Source organism: Triturus cristatus, chromosome 2_1, assembly GCF_964204655.1.
Source record: "Triturus cristatus chromosome 2_1, aTriCri1.1, whole genome shotgun sequence".
Classification (NCBI taxonomy): domain Eukaryota; kingdom Metazoa; phylum Chordata; class Amphibia; order Caudata; family Salamandridae; genus Triturus; species Triturus cristatus.
Window position 1 is genome coordinate 369,284,407 of NC_140581.1, and position 16,486 is coordinate 369,300,892.

The window sequence follows — 16,486 nt, forward strand, 5'->3', positions numbered from 1 at the left end:
AAGGTGTCTAACACTAGGGAATAATACCCCCATGCCATTTCTGGACATGAGAATATTATTCCCCCCTTCTAGAGGGAAAGACATGTTAAAATCATACTTCAACTGTTAGCCTCTGACCAAAGCCTCAGCATCACAAAATGGATGCTGCTGCCACGACACAAGTCTGACCTCCTGCAGCTGGGAGTGATCCCAGCCAGGGAGGCCTGGACAATAGGTTTCCTGCTTGGGGAGGTGCTAGCACCTCCCCAGACAGCCTTTAGTGTATTGGGGCAGGGTGGGCTGAAAGGAATGAGACATGCCTGGGGCACACAAGGTGTTCCTTGCATAGTCCAGTTCAAACCGGCGCTGGGGCACTCCAGCCCCAGCTCTGGCGCGAAACTGGACAAAGGGAAGTGGGTGTAACCACCCCCTCCCAGGTCCCACCCATAAGGCGTGACCTAGCAGGTATCCCAGCCCCCCAGATTAGTATAAGAGTGGGAGTTGGGCCTCAAGACTTTAGATTATCCTGAACCTGCAAAACTGAACAGAAACTCTGGACCTTCGACATTCGGCGAAAGAAGAAGACTGAAGAATCTCCCTTGTAGCCAAGGAGTGGCTACCCTGTGCAAACAGGCACCATCAAGAGACTACCCTTTGCTTTGCCCATGTTCTACGAGGAACCGACTGCAGAGCCCGACCAGAGCCTTGACTTCCAGACTTCTCCGACCCTCATCCACATCTGCAGCAGAGCTGAGATCCGTGGAGGCGACGAGCGACGTGGGACCGGCTACCTGGGAAAAGTGGCTAGTAACTTACAGCACAGCTTCTGAGGTACCCTCGAAGTTGTGCACCGGGGATTGAGACGCCCCAACCCCAAGCACCATCTGCACCGAAGATCAGCCCCCCACACTCAACGAGTCCTGCGTGGGGCCCTTCAGCATTTTCCTGCTTGCCGCGTCTGTCCGGTTGCTTGCCCGCTGGCTAGTGGCCTCTGTGACGACGCACCCTGAAATCTTCTGCGCTGGTTTGGCTCCTCCAGACTGGCTCCCGCTTCTCTGCAAAGAAGAAGCACCCCAGACCTTCCTGGTCTGCACCAGAAGCAAGTCCTTCGTTCTAAGTGGGTTCCGCTTGCCAAGGCTTGGTGAGTCCTAGTCCAACTTCGACGCCGCCGACAGCAAGAGCCTTCGTGGGACAGCTCGCCTCCTGGTCCTGGTCGCCCTCGACGCTTCCTGGTCCTCCTGGCTGCCGCGACAAGCTTCACCTTCACCTGCAACTCTTCACGACATCGCCTGGTTCCTTCCTGGTTCCACGTGGTCACTGGCTAGTGACCTTGACTCTGTCCCTTCTGCTTGCAGGTTTCTTCTCTTCTTGATCCCAGCCTTGGGATCCACCGGACACTCTTCACTGACTGCCTGTCAGCATCTTTCTTCAGGCATCCATAGGAGTCGACGACGAAAACGACGCATCTTCACCCCTATGCACCCGCAGCCTGTGGGCTAGGTAACTTGGGTACTCCGGTGCTCATCAGGATAGTGACTATCCTAGTGTCTAGTTTTCAAGTCTCAACTTCCTAGCTATTCCGGAAGTGTCCTAAATCTACCGTTTTCTAAACTGTACTATTGCTATTGACTTCTACGCATTACGCGTGAGTGTTTCCACTCTGCACACGAATCCCGTGGGCCTCCCACTTCCTAACTAACGCTAGTGTAGTGTAGCCCCAGCGATTCCCTAGGCCTAGGCCTATTCTATTTCCGTGACAGTGGTTCTTATACCACTTACTTAGTATATGGTTTGCGTGGCCCCTAGGGCCTAACTGTATTACTTACCTGTGTGACTTACTGTATGCATTAATAAGACTGTGTTGTACTTACCTCTAATCTCATAAAGAGTGCTGAGGGTTTGCTTAGAATAAATACACTTTATTTTATATATATATATCTGTTGTGGTGTCCTTTCATTTGGTATTCAAGGGATTATATATGGTATCACAGCTGGCTTCACATGCCATTCAGAGTTTAGCCTAAGACTGCTCTTGTCCATGCTACCACTAGGATAGCTGGTCTATAAGGTTGACTTTACAACCAATCACCATAAGGGTATTTGGACTGATATAAGGTGTACACTATAACTAGTGACATCATACATCAGGCCAACTTCTCACAGCAGTACCCTTGCGAGTCAGTAGGTGGCGTCTTGCGGCTCCGCGTCCGTCGCTGGCGTCGTAAGCGCCGAGATGACGTCACGGAGACTACTTAGGCACCACCCATACGCGCTGACATCCGTTCTTTGTTTCTTCCGCGCCAGCAAGCGCAGATCCGGTTAGAGCACGTGCCTGAGTCACTTTTTGACTACTATTTTGAGACTTTTTCTCTCCCCTTTTCTCCTGGTGAAAGTAGGGATTGTGAGAAGTTGGCCTGATGTATGATGTCACTAGTTCTAGTGTACACCTTACATCAGTCCAAACAACCCTTATGGTGATTGGTTGTAAAGTCAACCTTATAGACCAGCTATCCTAGTGGTAGCATGGACAAGAGCAGTCTTAGGCTAAACTCTGAATGGCATGTGAAGCCAGCTGTGATACCATATATAATCCCTTGAATACCAAATGAAAGGACACCACAACAGATATATATATAAAATAAAGTGTATTTATTCTAAGCAAACCCTCAGCACTCTTTATGAGATTAGAGGTAAGTACAACACAGTCTTATTTATGCATACATTAAGTCACACAGGTAAGTAATACAGTTAGGCCCTAGGGGCCACGCAAACCATATACTAAGTAAGTGGTATAAGGACCACTGTCACGGAAATAGAATAGGCCTAGGGAATCGCTGGGGCTACACTATACTACCAACAGTTAGGAAGTGGGAGGCCCACGGGATTCAGGTGCAGAGTGGAAACACTCACGCGTAATGCGTAAAAGTCGATCACTAGCAGTTAGAAATAAGCAGTTTTAGGACACTTCTGGTATAGCTAGAAAGTCGAGACTCGGAAACTAAACCCTAGGATAGTCAATACCCTTGTGAGCACCGGAGTACCCAAGTTACCTAGCCCACGGGCTGCGGGTGCATAGGTGTGAACTTGCGTCTGGTTTCGTCGTGGACTTCTATGGATGCCTGAAGGAAAGTTGCTGACAGGCGGTCAGTGAAGAGTGTCCGGTGGATCCCAAGGCCGGGATCAAGAAGGAAGGATACCTGCAAGCAGAAGGGACAGTGTCTGGGTCACTAGCCAGTGACCACGTGGAACCAGGAAGGAACCAGGCGATGTTGTGAAGATGCAGGTGAAGAGGTGAAGCTTGTCGCAGCAGCCACGGGTACCAGGAGACGTCGAGGACGACCAGGACCAGGAGGGGAGCTGTCCCACGAAGGCTCTTGCTGTCGGCGGTGTCGAAGTCGAACTAGGACTCACCAAGCCTTGGCAAGCGGAACCCACGAAGAATGGAGGACTTGCTTCTGGTGCAGACCAGGATGGTCTGGGGTGCTTCTCTTTTGCAGAGGAGCAGGAGCCAGTCTGGAGGAGCCAAACCAGCAGTGAAGATTTAAAGGTGTATCGTCGCAAAGGTTGCTAGCCAACGGGCAAGCAACCGGACAGACGCGGCAAGCAGGAAAATGCAGAAGGGCCCCACGCAGGACTCGTGGAGTGTGGGGGGCTGATCTTCGGTGCAGATGGTGCTTGGGGTTGGGGCTTCTCAATCCCCGGTGCACAACTTCGAAGGTGCCTCAGAAGCTGCGCTGGAAGATACTCGCCACTTTTCCCAGGTAGCCGGTCCCACGTCTCTCGTCGCCTCCACGGATCTCAGCTCGGCTGTGGATGTGGATCAGGGTCGGAGAAGTCTGGAAGTCAAGGCTCTGGTCGGGCTCTGCAGTCGGTCCCTCGTAGAACTTCAGCAAAGCAAAGGGTAAGTCTCTTGATGGTGCCTGTTCGCACAGGGTAGCCACTCCTTGGCCACAAGGGAGATACTTCAGTCTTCTTCTTTCGTCGTATGTCGAAGGTCCAGAGTTTCTGTTCAAGTTGCAGGTTCAGGATAATCAAATCTCCTGGGGCCCAGCTACCACACTTGTACTAATCTGGGGGGCTGGGTAGCCTGCTAGGTCACGCCTTATGGGTGGGACCTGGGAGGGGGGTGGTTACACCCCCTTCCCTTTGTCCAGTTTCGCGAACGGACTGGGGCTGGAGTGCCCCAGCACTGGTTTGAACTGGACTATGCATGGGACACCTTGTGTGCCCCAGGCATGTCTCATTCCTTTCAGCCCTCCCTGCCCCAATACACTAAAGTCTGTCTGGGGAGGTGCTTGCACCTCCCCAAGCAGGAAACCTATTGTCCAAGTCTCCCTTGCCGGGATCACTCCCAGCAGCAGGAGGTCAGACTTGTCTGTGGCAGCAGCATCCATTTTGTGATGCTGAGGCTTTGGTTAGAGTTAAACAGCAAAGTAGGATTTTAACATGTCTCTCCCTCTAGAAGGGAGGAATAATATCCTCGTCACCAGAAATGGTATGGGGGTATTATTCCAAAGTGTTAGACACCTTACACGACATGTTTTGATAAAGCCAAACCATAGTTACCATAACCGTTTAAGATTATAAGGCACTTTAAGAGTATATGGTAGGCTATATCATAGAACAGCTATAAGGACATGGTTCCAAAAGCTGCAGACAGGCTCAGCTCATGCTAGAGCACCATCTCACATGTTACCAAGCACTCTGCCTCCAGGATTGTTAAGGCCTGCCATAGGAGTGGCTGATAGGTACACATGTGTCTATTTTAAGTGTAGATATAGGTATACTATATCTAAACAAGGGGTGATTACACAACCTTGCCCCAGCTGAGTGATCAGCCAGTTGTGTCTGATTGGAAGGCCAGACCAGGGGTGGCATAATACATGCTGCAGCCCCTGGGAGGCCTAGGGTACACCTATGCCCTGGGTACCTAGGGTACACTGTACAGGGTCCAATAAGGTGATCCTTACCCATTGTGTATGTACCTAGGGTACATGGAGTCCATTTTAAAGAGAGAGCAGACAGCCTGAGACCCTGAATGGCAGGATCTCAGGCCAACTAAGTCGAAAAACCAGCTAGACACTAGGCAAAAAGTTGGGGGTAACCATAGTCAGATATACACCTTCCTACAAGGATGACCCTCCTGCTCCTGGGCCTGATGGCATCCTGCTAGTGCAACATGCCAGGTGGCATATGCGGGCTCTGCAGTGGGACCTGAAGTTCCGGTGGGCTCAGCATCAGGCCAACCTGTCCGATCATGTCCAGATCTCCGAGGGCACTGCAAGACAATTGCAGTGGTGGCTCACGAATCGCAATTGGGTCAATGGCAGATCCCTCTCCCTTCCCCAACCGAAGCACACATTGGTGACGGATGCGTCCCTCCTGGGATGAGGAGGCCACTTGGGAGAGGCGGAGATCAGAGGACTCTGGTCTCCGGCGGAGTCCCGGCTCCATATCAACCTTTTGGATCTTCGGACGATCCGACTTGCATTGAAGGCATTCCTTCCCTCTGTCCGGGGAAGTGTGGTGCAGGTGTTCACGGACAACACCACCGCCATGTGGTATTGCAACAAACAGGGTGGGGAGGGGTCCTGGACCCTATGTCAGTAGGCTCTGCACCTCTGGACATGGCTGGAACATCAAGGCATTACCTTGGTGGTTCAACACCTGGCGGGTTCTCATTCGTTATGGTAACATGTGAGATGGTGCTCTAGCATGAGCTGAGCCTGTCTGCAGCTTTCGGAACCATGTCCTTATAGCTGTTCTATGATATCGCCTACCATATACTCTTAAAGTGCCTTATAATCCTTGCGGTTATGGTAACTATGGTTTGGCTTTATCAAAACATGTCGTGTAAGGTGTCTAACACTAGGGAATAATACCCCCATACCATTTCTGGACATGAGGATAGTATTCCCCCCTTCTAGAGGGAGAAGACATGTTGAAGTCCTAAATACCTGGTTAAAGTTAACCAGAGCCCCAGCATCACAAAATGGATGCTGCTGCCACAGACACAAGTCTGACCTCCTGCTGCTGGGAGTCCTTCCAGCGAGGGAGGCTTGGACAATAGGTTTCCTGCCTTGGGAGGTGCTAGCATCACCCCAGACAGGCATTAGTGTATTGGGGCAGGGAGGGATGAAAGAAACGAGACACTGCCTGGGGCACACAAGGTGTCCCATGCATAGCCCGGTTCAATCCGGTGCTGGGGCACTCCAGCACCAGCCCTGGTGCGAAACTGGACAAAGGGAAGGGGGTGTAACCACCCCCCTCCCTGGTCCCACCCATAGGAGGGACCTAGCAGGTAACCCAGCCCCCCAGATTAGTATAAGAGTGGGAGCTGAGTCCCTAGGACTTTGGATTATCCTGAACTGAAACAAGACACGAATCTCTGTACCTTCGAGATTCGACGACAAGAAGACTGAAGAATCTCCCTTGTGGCCAAGGAGTGGCCACCCTGTGCAAACAGGCACCAACAAGCGACCTGCCGTTTGCTTTGCCCAAGTTCTACGAGGAACCGACTGCAGAGCCTGACCAGCGCCTTGACTTCCAGACTTCTCCGACCCTGATCCACAGCAGAGCCGAGATCCGTGGAGCCGACGAGAGACGTGGGACCGGCTACCTGGTAAAATTGGCGAGTAGCTTCCAGCGCAGCTTCTGAGGCATCCTCGAAGTTGTGCTCTGGGGATTGAGAAGTCCCAACCCCGAGCACCATCTGCACCGAAGATCAGCCCTCCACACTCCACGAGTTCTGCGTGGGGCCCTTCTGCATTTTCCTGCTCGACGCGTCTGTCCGGTTGCTGGCCCGCTGGCTAGTAGCCTCAGTGACGACGAACCCTTAACTTTCCACCGCTGGTTTGGCTCCTCAAGACTGGCCCTTGCTTCCCTGTGAAAGAGAAGCACCCCAGACCTTCCTGGTCTGCACCTGAAGCGAATTTCCCTGTCTGCGTGGGTTGCCTTCGCCAAGGCTTGTTGATCTCCGCAAGATCCTTCGTGGGACAGCTCGTACCCTGGTTCTGGTTGTCCTCGGCGCCTCCTGGTCCACGCAGCTGCAGAGACAAGCTTCAAGACATCACCTGTGTTCTGCACGACATCGCCTGGTTCCTTCCTGGTTCCACACGGTCACTGGCTAGTGACACAGACTTTGTCCCCTCTGCTTGCAGGTGTTCTTCCTTCAAGATCCATCCTTGGATCCACCGGACATCTTCCTCCTGGCCGCCTGCCAGCATCTGTTCTTCAGGCATCCATAGGATCCAGCGACGACACCCGACACATCTTCACACCTATGCACCCGTCTCCTGTGGGTGAGGTAACGTGAGTACTCCGGTGCTCCAGTGGATATTGACTATCCAAGTGTCTAAGTCTTTAGTTGCTTCCTCCTAGTTACTTCGGAAGTGTCCTTATTCTCTCTATTTCTAAATACTACATTCCCATTGACTTTAATGTAACCCGCGTGTGTGTTTCCACACTGCACACGCCTCCCGTGGGCCTCCCACTTCCTAACTATTGGTAGGGTAGTGTAGCCCCAGCGATGCCCTAGGTCTACTCCCTGTTCGTGACGTGGTACTTATACCACTTTCTTAGTGTATGGTTTGCGTGGCCCCTGGGCCTAACGAACAAGTTACTTACCTTCGGTAACGATGTATCTGTAAGAAACATTAGTTAGTTAGATTCCTCACCTTAGAATATCCCCAGGCATCAGACTGGACCCGGAAGATTTTTCGTCAGCAATACCCCTTGCGCGTCGCTAGGCGTCGTCTGCGGCTCCGTCGTCGGCGTCGTGCGCCGGAATGACGTCGGAGTACTTAGACGCCGCCCTCGCGCGCTGACGTCAGTTCTTGTACATAGCCTTCCGCGCCAGGAACGCAGAGCCATGCAAGATACCGACACTGGTGCCAAAGAATTCTAGGGCCCTGAAAGGGATAGCCTTAACCCTAGATGTCAGTTCGCAGAACGGGGAGGATGGGTGGGTCGGTGAGGAATCTAACTAACTAATGTTTCTTACAGATACATCGTTACCGAAGGTAAGTAACTTGTTCATCTGAAAGAAACACGTTAGTTAGATTCCTCACCTTAGAATAGATACCCAAGCAATACCATCCCCGGTGGCGGGTCTGCGAACCAAGATCACACCAGAAAGTCCTGGAGGACAGAACGGCCAAAGAAGCCATCCCTCCGGACTTGGCTGTCAAGGCAATAATGCCTGGCAAACGTGTGTAGCGAAGCCCACGTTGCCGCCTGACAGATGTCCTGCAAAGGGACACCCCGTCCCAAAGCAGTAGTAGCCGCCGTGGTCTGAGTAGAATGGGCCCGCAGCCCAACAGGAGGGTCCTTTTTTGCCAAGGAATAACAAATTTGGATGCACAAAACGACCCACCGAGAGATGGTCCGTTTGTGCACAGCTTTCCCCTTCTTAGCACCCACGTATCCAACGAAAAGTTGGTCGTCCACCCGGAACTGTTTTGTGCGGTCCAGATAAAAGGAAAGCGCACGTTTTGGGTCCAGACGGTGGAGCCTCTCTTCCTCCTTGGAAGGATGCGGAGGCGGAAAGAAGGTGGGCAAGATGACAGATTGCCCAAGATGAAAGGGGGTCACCACTTTCGGAAGAAAGGAGGGACGAGGCCGAAGGACAACCTTGTTCGGATGAACAGAGAGAAAACGAGGCTTTGAAGATAAAGCCTGGAGCTCACTCACCCGTCTAGCCGAGGTGATGGCTACTAGAAAAGCAGTCTTAAGCGTCAGCAGACGAAGAGGACAATTATGAAGAGGCTCAAAGGGAGCGCACATTAGAAATGTGAGAACAAGATTCAAGTCCCACTGAGGCATTACAAAGGGGACATGAGGGAACGTGTGAGTAATGCCTTTTAGAAAGCGTGTAACTACAGGGGACTTGAAAAGAGAAGGCTGATCAGGAAGCCGCAAGAAGGCAGAGATGGCAGCAAGATAACCTTTCAAGGTGCCCAGGGCAGAGCCCTGCTGGGCCAAAGAAAGAAGAAAGAGGAGAACCTCAGAAAGAGGGGCGGAAAGGGGATCCACAGCCTTTGCTGTGCACCATGCCACAAATTTGTTCCACCGGCAAGCGTATACCGTCTTTGTGGAGGGACGCCTGGCTGCCAGAATGATATCACAGACTTCTGATGGATACATCTGCCAGTGGATTCCTCACCTTGTGAATATCCCCTGCGCCAGCAACATTCGGAAACTTTTGTAGCAGTCCACGCCGATGGGGTCGAAGATGACGTCACAGAGACACGGCTCCGCTCGCGACTCCACTGACGTCACCGGCTCCATAAGAAGACCTCCTCGGCGTGATGACGTCAGTTCCCTTTTTTCCGCGCCGACGACGCCAACGGATTTCGGGAATCGTTACTGGTAGCTTTACCTGTTACTTTGTGTTTATTCCGAAGTTTCTCTGTCTTTCTTCGAGAATGTCGGCAAGGAAGTCTGGTTTCAAGCCTTGCCATGAATGTGGCAAACACATGTCCATCACTGACCCGCATGACGACTGCGTTTGGTGTTTGTCATCGGACCACGATGTTGAAGGATGTTCGTGTTGCAGGAAGATGAGCTCAAAGGCTCTTAAGGAAAGAGAGGCAAAGCTCTTTATCGCCCGGATGAAGAGAAAGGAGAAAAGAGGTAGAAGAAGATCCAGGTCGAGGTCGAGGTCGGCTTCCAAGTCGACGTCGGGACATGCTTCAAAGAGCAAGAAGCATAAGAAGAAAAGGAGGCATTCGTCTCATCACAAGGCCTCGACGTTGAAGTCTAAATCGCCTGCTCGGCGTCGAAGGGAGTCAGTGTCTCCTTCTCCTGTTCCGGCTTCGCCTCCTGTTCCATCTTCTCCTGTGTTTTCTCCGGCTCCGGCTGATTCGCCGGTGCCGGCGTCCTCTCCGGCGCCGATGGCTTCTCCAGGTCCTGCAGGTCCTTCGGCTCCGTCTCCGACTCCGGCCCAGGATGAGGATGATCAGGCTCCGGGTGAGTCTGTGACGCCGCAAGTTCCACCGTCGGCGCCGGCAGGCCCGAGTCCGGTGTTACCTGACCAGTATCCAGCTTTCCCTAATCCAGGTCAGGACCCCTCGCAGTATCTCAATGCGATGTATGGGGTGTTCTCACGGGCCATGTATTCCTCTGGTGCACCTATGGGTCCGATGGGTCCGATGGCTTTTAATCTGGGAGTGCCGCAGGTTTATCCTCAAGCACCATTTATGCCTTTCTTCCCAGCGACGCCGTCTTGGCAGATGCCGGCGCCGAAAACATCGACGCCGCTTCCCTCTTCACCGGCGCCGACTCGACCTCGTTCGACGCCGGCTGCTCCAGCTGATCCGCGTTCGACGCCTCTGCCGGCGCCGTCGGATTCGATCACGGCGCCGCCGACGCCGCAGGTGCGGATCCGTTCCAGGAGAGAGGCGCAGAGAGTGCTGGAGGAGAGGAGCTATCTTATGGATGAGGCTGAAGAGGGAGAATTGGTCGAATCCGATGAGGTGTTTGACGAATTGAAGGAGGCAAGTGGGTTGGATTTGTCTCCGGAGTGGGAGATCACTCCTCCTTCAGATGAACCTTCTAAAGACGCGGCTCCTTATCATGCTGTGATAAGAAAGGCTGCAGAGTTGTTGGACCTTCAATTGCCATCTGTTGAGTTCAAGTCTAATATCTTGACTGAGGTGTTGCACTCTCCAACTGCGGTGTCAGAGCCGCTGTTGCCTTTTAATGAAGCAATATTGGAGCCTGTGTTGGATGTGTGGCGCAAGCCTTTTTCGGCTCCTGCGGTGTCCAAGGTGGTTGCAAGGAGATATAGGGTGGCTCCGGGGGATCCTGAGTTTTTGTCATCACACCCTTCACCTGAAAGTCTGGTCGTTCAGGCTGCTTGTTCTGGACGTTCAAAAGGTGCGTTTCCTCAGGTCCCAGGGGACAGAGAGGCCAAGAAGGTGGACCAATCGGCCAAGAAAGTCTTTTCTTCAGCCAGTATGGCATTAAAGTCTTCTAATGCGACTTGTTTATTGGGGCGCTATATCCATGCGCTTATGGATTCAGCTAAAAAGTTGGCACCGAAGCTGTCGGAGGTGGATAGGGCAGGCTTCAGTGAAGTACTGTCGGATGCCCAGGCGGCTGCTCGCCAGGTTATACAGAGTGGCCTGGATACAGCAGACTCAGTTGCCAGGGTCATGGGGTCTTCAGTTGCCACCAGGAGGGGAGCATGGCTTAAGTCCTCCGAATTCTCATCTGATGTCCAGTCGACTTTATTGGACTTACCTTTTGATGGGTCTGGTCTGTTCGGGAAGAAGGCTGATGCTGCTCTCGAGCGCTTCAAAGAAAGTAAGGCTACGGCTAGGTCATTGGGCCTTCAATCCCAGCCGAGAGGTACTTTCAAGAGGTACAGAGGTTTTGGAAGGGCGAGTTTTCGTTCTTATAGACCAGCCCAGCAGCAGCAGCAGCAGCAGCAAAGCTCCAAGGGATATAGGGGAAGGCTTAGGGGTCGCTCACGTGGCCGTCAACTCTCCTCCTCCTCCTCCTCTTCCTCAGCCCCTCCCACCACCGCAAAACAGCCCTAGATTCGACATTCCGGATCATGCTGGTCCTGTGGGTGGCCGGCTTACCCATTTTCTACAAGATTGGGAATCGGTTACTACAGACCTTTGGGTTCTGGATCTTGTAGAAAATGGGTACGCCCTTCCCTTTCGGGAATTCCCTCCAGTTTACCCTCCTTGCCAAGGTGCTTGCTCGGAGGACCACCGTCTTCTCCTGCAGGAAGAAGTCCTGAAGTTGTTTCAGAAAGGGGCGATAGAGGTGGTTCCGGAGCAGGAGAGGGGTCAGGGATGCTACTCCCGGTATTTTCTGATCCCGAAGAAGGACGGCAGATTGCGTCCGATACTGGACCTCAGAATCCTGAACTTTTACCTGAAACAGGAAAGGTTCAAGATGCTCACCCTTGCGCAGGTTCTTCAGGCGCTGAATCAGGAGGACTGGATGGTGTCGCTCGACTTGCAGGATGCGTATTTTCACATCCCCATTCTGAAGTCGCACAGGAAGTATCTCCGTTTCACGGTAGGGTCGCAACATTATCAGTTTGCGGTCCTTCCGTTTGGTCTTACTTCGGCACCTCGAGTCTTCACAAAGGTGATGGCAGTGGTGGCAGCCCATCTCAGAAGATCGGGAATTTCGGTTTTCCCTTATTTGGACGACTGGCTGATCAAGGCGGAGTCGTCGGAGAAGGTGCTGTGTCATCTGCAGGATACAACTCGGCTGTTGTACAGATTGGGTTTTTCGATCAACGTGCCCAAATCTCACCTGGTGCCCTCTCAGCGCAACCTGTTCATAGGTGCGGTACTGGACACTACTGTGTGTCGAGCATTCCCTCCTCCTCAAAGGATTCTCGACATACAGGAAATGATTCCTTTGTTTTTCAGCAGAGCGGTTGTTCCAGTTCTGAAGGTCCTTCGCCTGCTCGGTCTGTTCGCTTCCTGCATACTGTTGGTCAACCATGCACGCTGGCACATGAGGGCGCTCCAGTGGTGCCTCCGCAAGCAGTGGTATCAGCACAAGGGAGATCTCAGGGAGTCTGTGAGGATCTCCAGAGAAGCTGCAGCGGAGATGTCTTGGTGGAGCGTGGAGGGCAATCTGTCCCAAGGGAAGCCCTTCCATCTACCTCCATCGGTGGCCACGGTGATAACGGATGCATCCACCTTAGGGTGGGGTGCTCATCTGGGGGATCTGGAGATCAAGGGTCTTTGGTCTCCAGAGGAAAGGTTGCTTCACATCAACCTTCTGGAGTTACGGGCGATACGCTTGGCGCTCAAGGCCTTCCTCCCTTCCCTTCGCGGTCAGTCTGTTCAGGTTCTGACGGACAACACTACCGCGATGTGGTATATAAACAAGCAGGGAGGAGTGGGGTCTCTTTGTCTGTGCAGAGAGGCCCTGCGTCTATGGTCCTGGGCTCAGGACCATCGGATTTGTCTGATGGCAAATCATCTGGCCGGGGTGCTGAACGTTCGTGCGGACAGTCTCAGTCGGCAGTTCTCTGCCGACCACGAGTTGAGGCTCCATCCGGAGGTAGTTCGTCACGTCTTTCGGACGTGGGGAACTCCTCGGGTGGATCTGTTTGCCACTTTCGAGAACGCGCACTGCCTGTCATTCTGCAGTCTCCAGTATCCGATGCAGGGGGCGTTGGGAGACGCGTTTCAGTTGAGTTGGGGCTCACGACTCCTTTACGCGTTTCCTCCCATACCCTTGATTCCTCGGGTTCTGAGGAAGGTTCGCCAAGACCGGGCCCAAGTTATATTGATCGCCCCGGATTGGCCAAGAAGGGTGTGGTACACAGATCTTCTCCACCTCTCCTCGTGCCCTCCGCTCCGTCTCCCTCTGAGGGCAGACCTCCTCTCGCAGTCGGAGGGGCAGGTTCTACACCCCCAGCTCCGGAGCTTACACCTTCATGCCTGGAGATTGAACGGGGCAACCTGAATTCTTTCTCTCTCCCGCCAGATGTGGTGGATGTTATTTTATCGGCCAGGCGACACTCCACCAAATCCATATACTCCTATAGGTGGTCTAAGTTCGTTCTCTGGTGTGGAGAGAGGTCGATTGATCCCTTGAAGGCTCGTTTGTCTAACATTCTGCAGTTTGCTCTTTCTCTTGCCCAGCAGGGCTTTGCTGTGGCCACTGTAAAGGGATATTTATCGGCTTTGTCGGCTTTCCTATGCCTGCCGGATCAGCCGTCCTTATTTAAGTCACCTATTGTGCTTAGGTTTCTCAAGGGTCTTACGAATAAATTTCCTCCTACTCCCTTTATTGTACCTCAGTGGGACTTAAACCTTGTACTGACTTATCTTATGGGTTCTCCTTTCGAGCCCTTACATAAGTGTCCCTTGAGACTGTTGTCTTTTAAGACGGTTTTCCTCGTTGCAATCACCTCGGCAAGGAGAGTAAGTGAGCTTCAAGCTCTTAGTTCAAAACCCCCATTCTTGACTGTGCATGCTGAACGAATGGTTCTCCGGACCAGGGCTGCGTTTTTGCCTAAGGTGGTAACTCCCTTCCATCTGGGGCAGTCCATTACCCTTCCTACCTTTTATCCTCCCCCTCACCCTTCCAAGGAGGAGGAGAGACTTCACCGCTTGGACCCTAAGAGGGCGGTGAGCTTTTACCTGGACAGGACTAAGGACTACAGGATTGATGACCAGCTCTTTGTGGGCTTTGCTGGCTGCAGAAAGGGTCGTGCGGTGCACAAGCGCACCCTTTCAAGATGGATTGTGCTATGCATCAAGATCTGCTACTCCCTAGCTGGTAAGGAGCCTCCGGAGGGTTTAAGAGCTCATTCCACTAGAGCAAAGTCTTCTACCTCTGCTTTGTCTAGGGGTGTTCCTGTGGAGGACATTTGTAGGGCGGCAACTTGGGCCTCCCTTCACACCTTTGCAAAACATTATTGTTTAGATTCTGAGGTGAGGAGGGACGGACATTTTGCCCGTTCCGTCCTTCAGGATTTTCTGGTATAGGGGGATGGACACCCTCCTCCGGGAGCGGGGACTGCTGTGGAATCTATTCACAAGGTGAGGAATCCACTGGCAGATGTATCCATCAGAAGAACAAGTTACTTACCTTCGGTAACGCTTTTTCTGGTGGATACAGTATCTGCCTGTGGATTCCTCACTGACCCACCCGCCTCCCCGTTGTCCATCCTTCTATTCCAGTGACTCTATGACGGTAGTTCTATTATTGATTTCAAATGTATTTGACTGTCAAGGACATTGGGTTATTTCTAGTGCTTTGATGTTTCTTTTCCACACTGTGTGTGTTGATATGCATATTGTGTACTGTGTATGCTGTTTATGTACATATTGCTGTCAGTCCGTCCGTGTGCCTCGGAGGCACGGAAAAAAGGGGCGGAACTGACGTCATCACGCCGAGGAGGTCTTCTTATGGAGCCGGTGACGTCAGCGGAGTCGCGAGCGGAGCCGTGTCTCTGTGACGTAGTCTTCGACCCCATCGGCGTGGACTGCTACAAAAGTTTCCGAATGTTGCTGGCGCAGGGGATATTCACAAGGTGAGGAATCCACAGGCAGATACTGTATCCACCAGAAAAAGCGTTACCGAAGGTAAGTAACTTGTTCTTCAGGAGGCAAGTCAAATGGCATCAACTGCCGCCGCTCAATCTCCACGCATGGAGGTGGAGGCTGGACAGGTTCGGGTGGAGGACCGTCCCCTGCTGCTGTGACAGAAGATCCTCCCGAAGGGGCAGACGTATCGGAGGATCGGTCAACATACTGAGTAGCTCGGGATACCAGTACCTTCGTGCCCAATCCGGAGCCACCAAGATGACTTGGGCCCGGTCGTGCCTGATCTTCTTCAGCACTCTGGGCAGAAGTGGTATAGGCGGAAAGGCGTACAACAGACCGCAACTCCACTCGTGACGAAAAGCGTCGCCGAGCGAGTGCCGCCTTGGAAACTCCAATGCGCAGAACTGCTGACATTGCGCGTTCTCTTCGGTGGAGAATAGATCTAACCAAGGCTCTCCCCACTGCTGAAAGAGACCTTGCGCCACTTCGGAGTTCAGACGCCATTCGTGATCCATCATGCACCGGCGGCTGAGTTCGTCTGCTCTGGCGTTCAGAGAGCCCGCCAGATGTTGAACCACTAGGGTGACGCCCTGGTGTTCCAGCCACGTCCAGAGGCGCAGAACCTCCTGACAAAGGGTCCACGACCCCACCCCGCCCTGTTTGTTGCAATACCACATGGCGGTGGTGTTGTCCGTGAACACCTGCACGACACTTCCCCTGACCGAGGGAAGGAAGGCTTTCAGTGCAAGTCGGATCGCTCTCAACTCCAACAGGTTGACGTGGAGGCGAGACTCCGCCGGAGACCAGAGGCCTCTGATCTCTGCCTCTCCCATATGGCCACCCCATCCCAGGAGGGACGCATCCGTCACCACGACATGCTCCGGTTGGGGAAGGGAGAGGCTTCTGCCCGTGAGCCACCACTGCAACTGCTGTGCAGTGCCCTCCGAGATCAAGACATGGTCGGACAGGTTGCCATGATGCTGGGCCCACTGAAACTTCAGGTCCCACTATAGAGCCCGCATGCACCGCCTGGCGTGATGCACTAGTAGGATGCAGGAGGCCATCAGCCCCAGAAGCCGCAACACTAGCCTGACCGAAACCCAGGATAGAGGCCGAAAGATGGGAATCAGGGCCTGAATATCCCGGACACGCTGTTCCGGCGGCTAGACCCGGAACTGCGCCGAATCGAGAACCGCTCCGATGAAGAGGAGCTTCTGAGGGGACTCAGGTGTGACTTCGGCACGTTGATGGAAAACCCCAGCAAATGCAGGAGATCCGCCGTAGTCTGGAGGTGGGAGACGACTGCCTGGGGCGAGCCCGCCTTCAACAACCAGTCGTCGAGATAGGGGAAGACTGGAACCCCTGATCTGCGCAGATGAGCTGCGATCACCGCCATCACTTTCGTGAACACCCGAGGGGCACTGGTAAGGCCGAAGGGGAGCACGGTAAACTGAAAGTGCTCTTGACCC

At 53.1% G+C, this 16,486-nt stretch overlaps 1 protein-coding gene across 4 annotated transcripts in view; it reads left to right on the forward strand.

The window, feature by feature from the left end:
- DDX4 (DEAD-box helicase 4) overlaps positions 1–16,486 on the forward strand; it is a 1,682,862-nt gene that overhangs the window by 1,592,457 nt on the left and 73,919 nt on the right. The gene's annotated exons all lie outside the window — the stretch shown is intronic.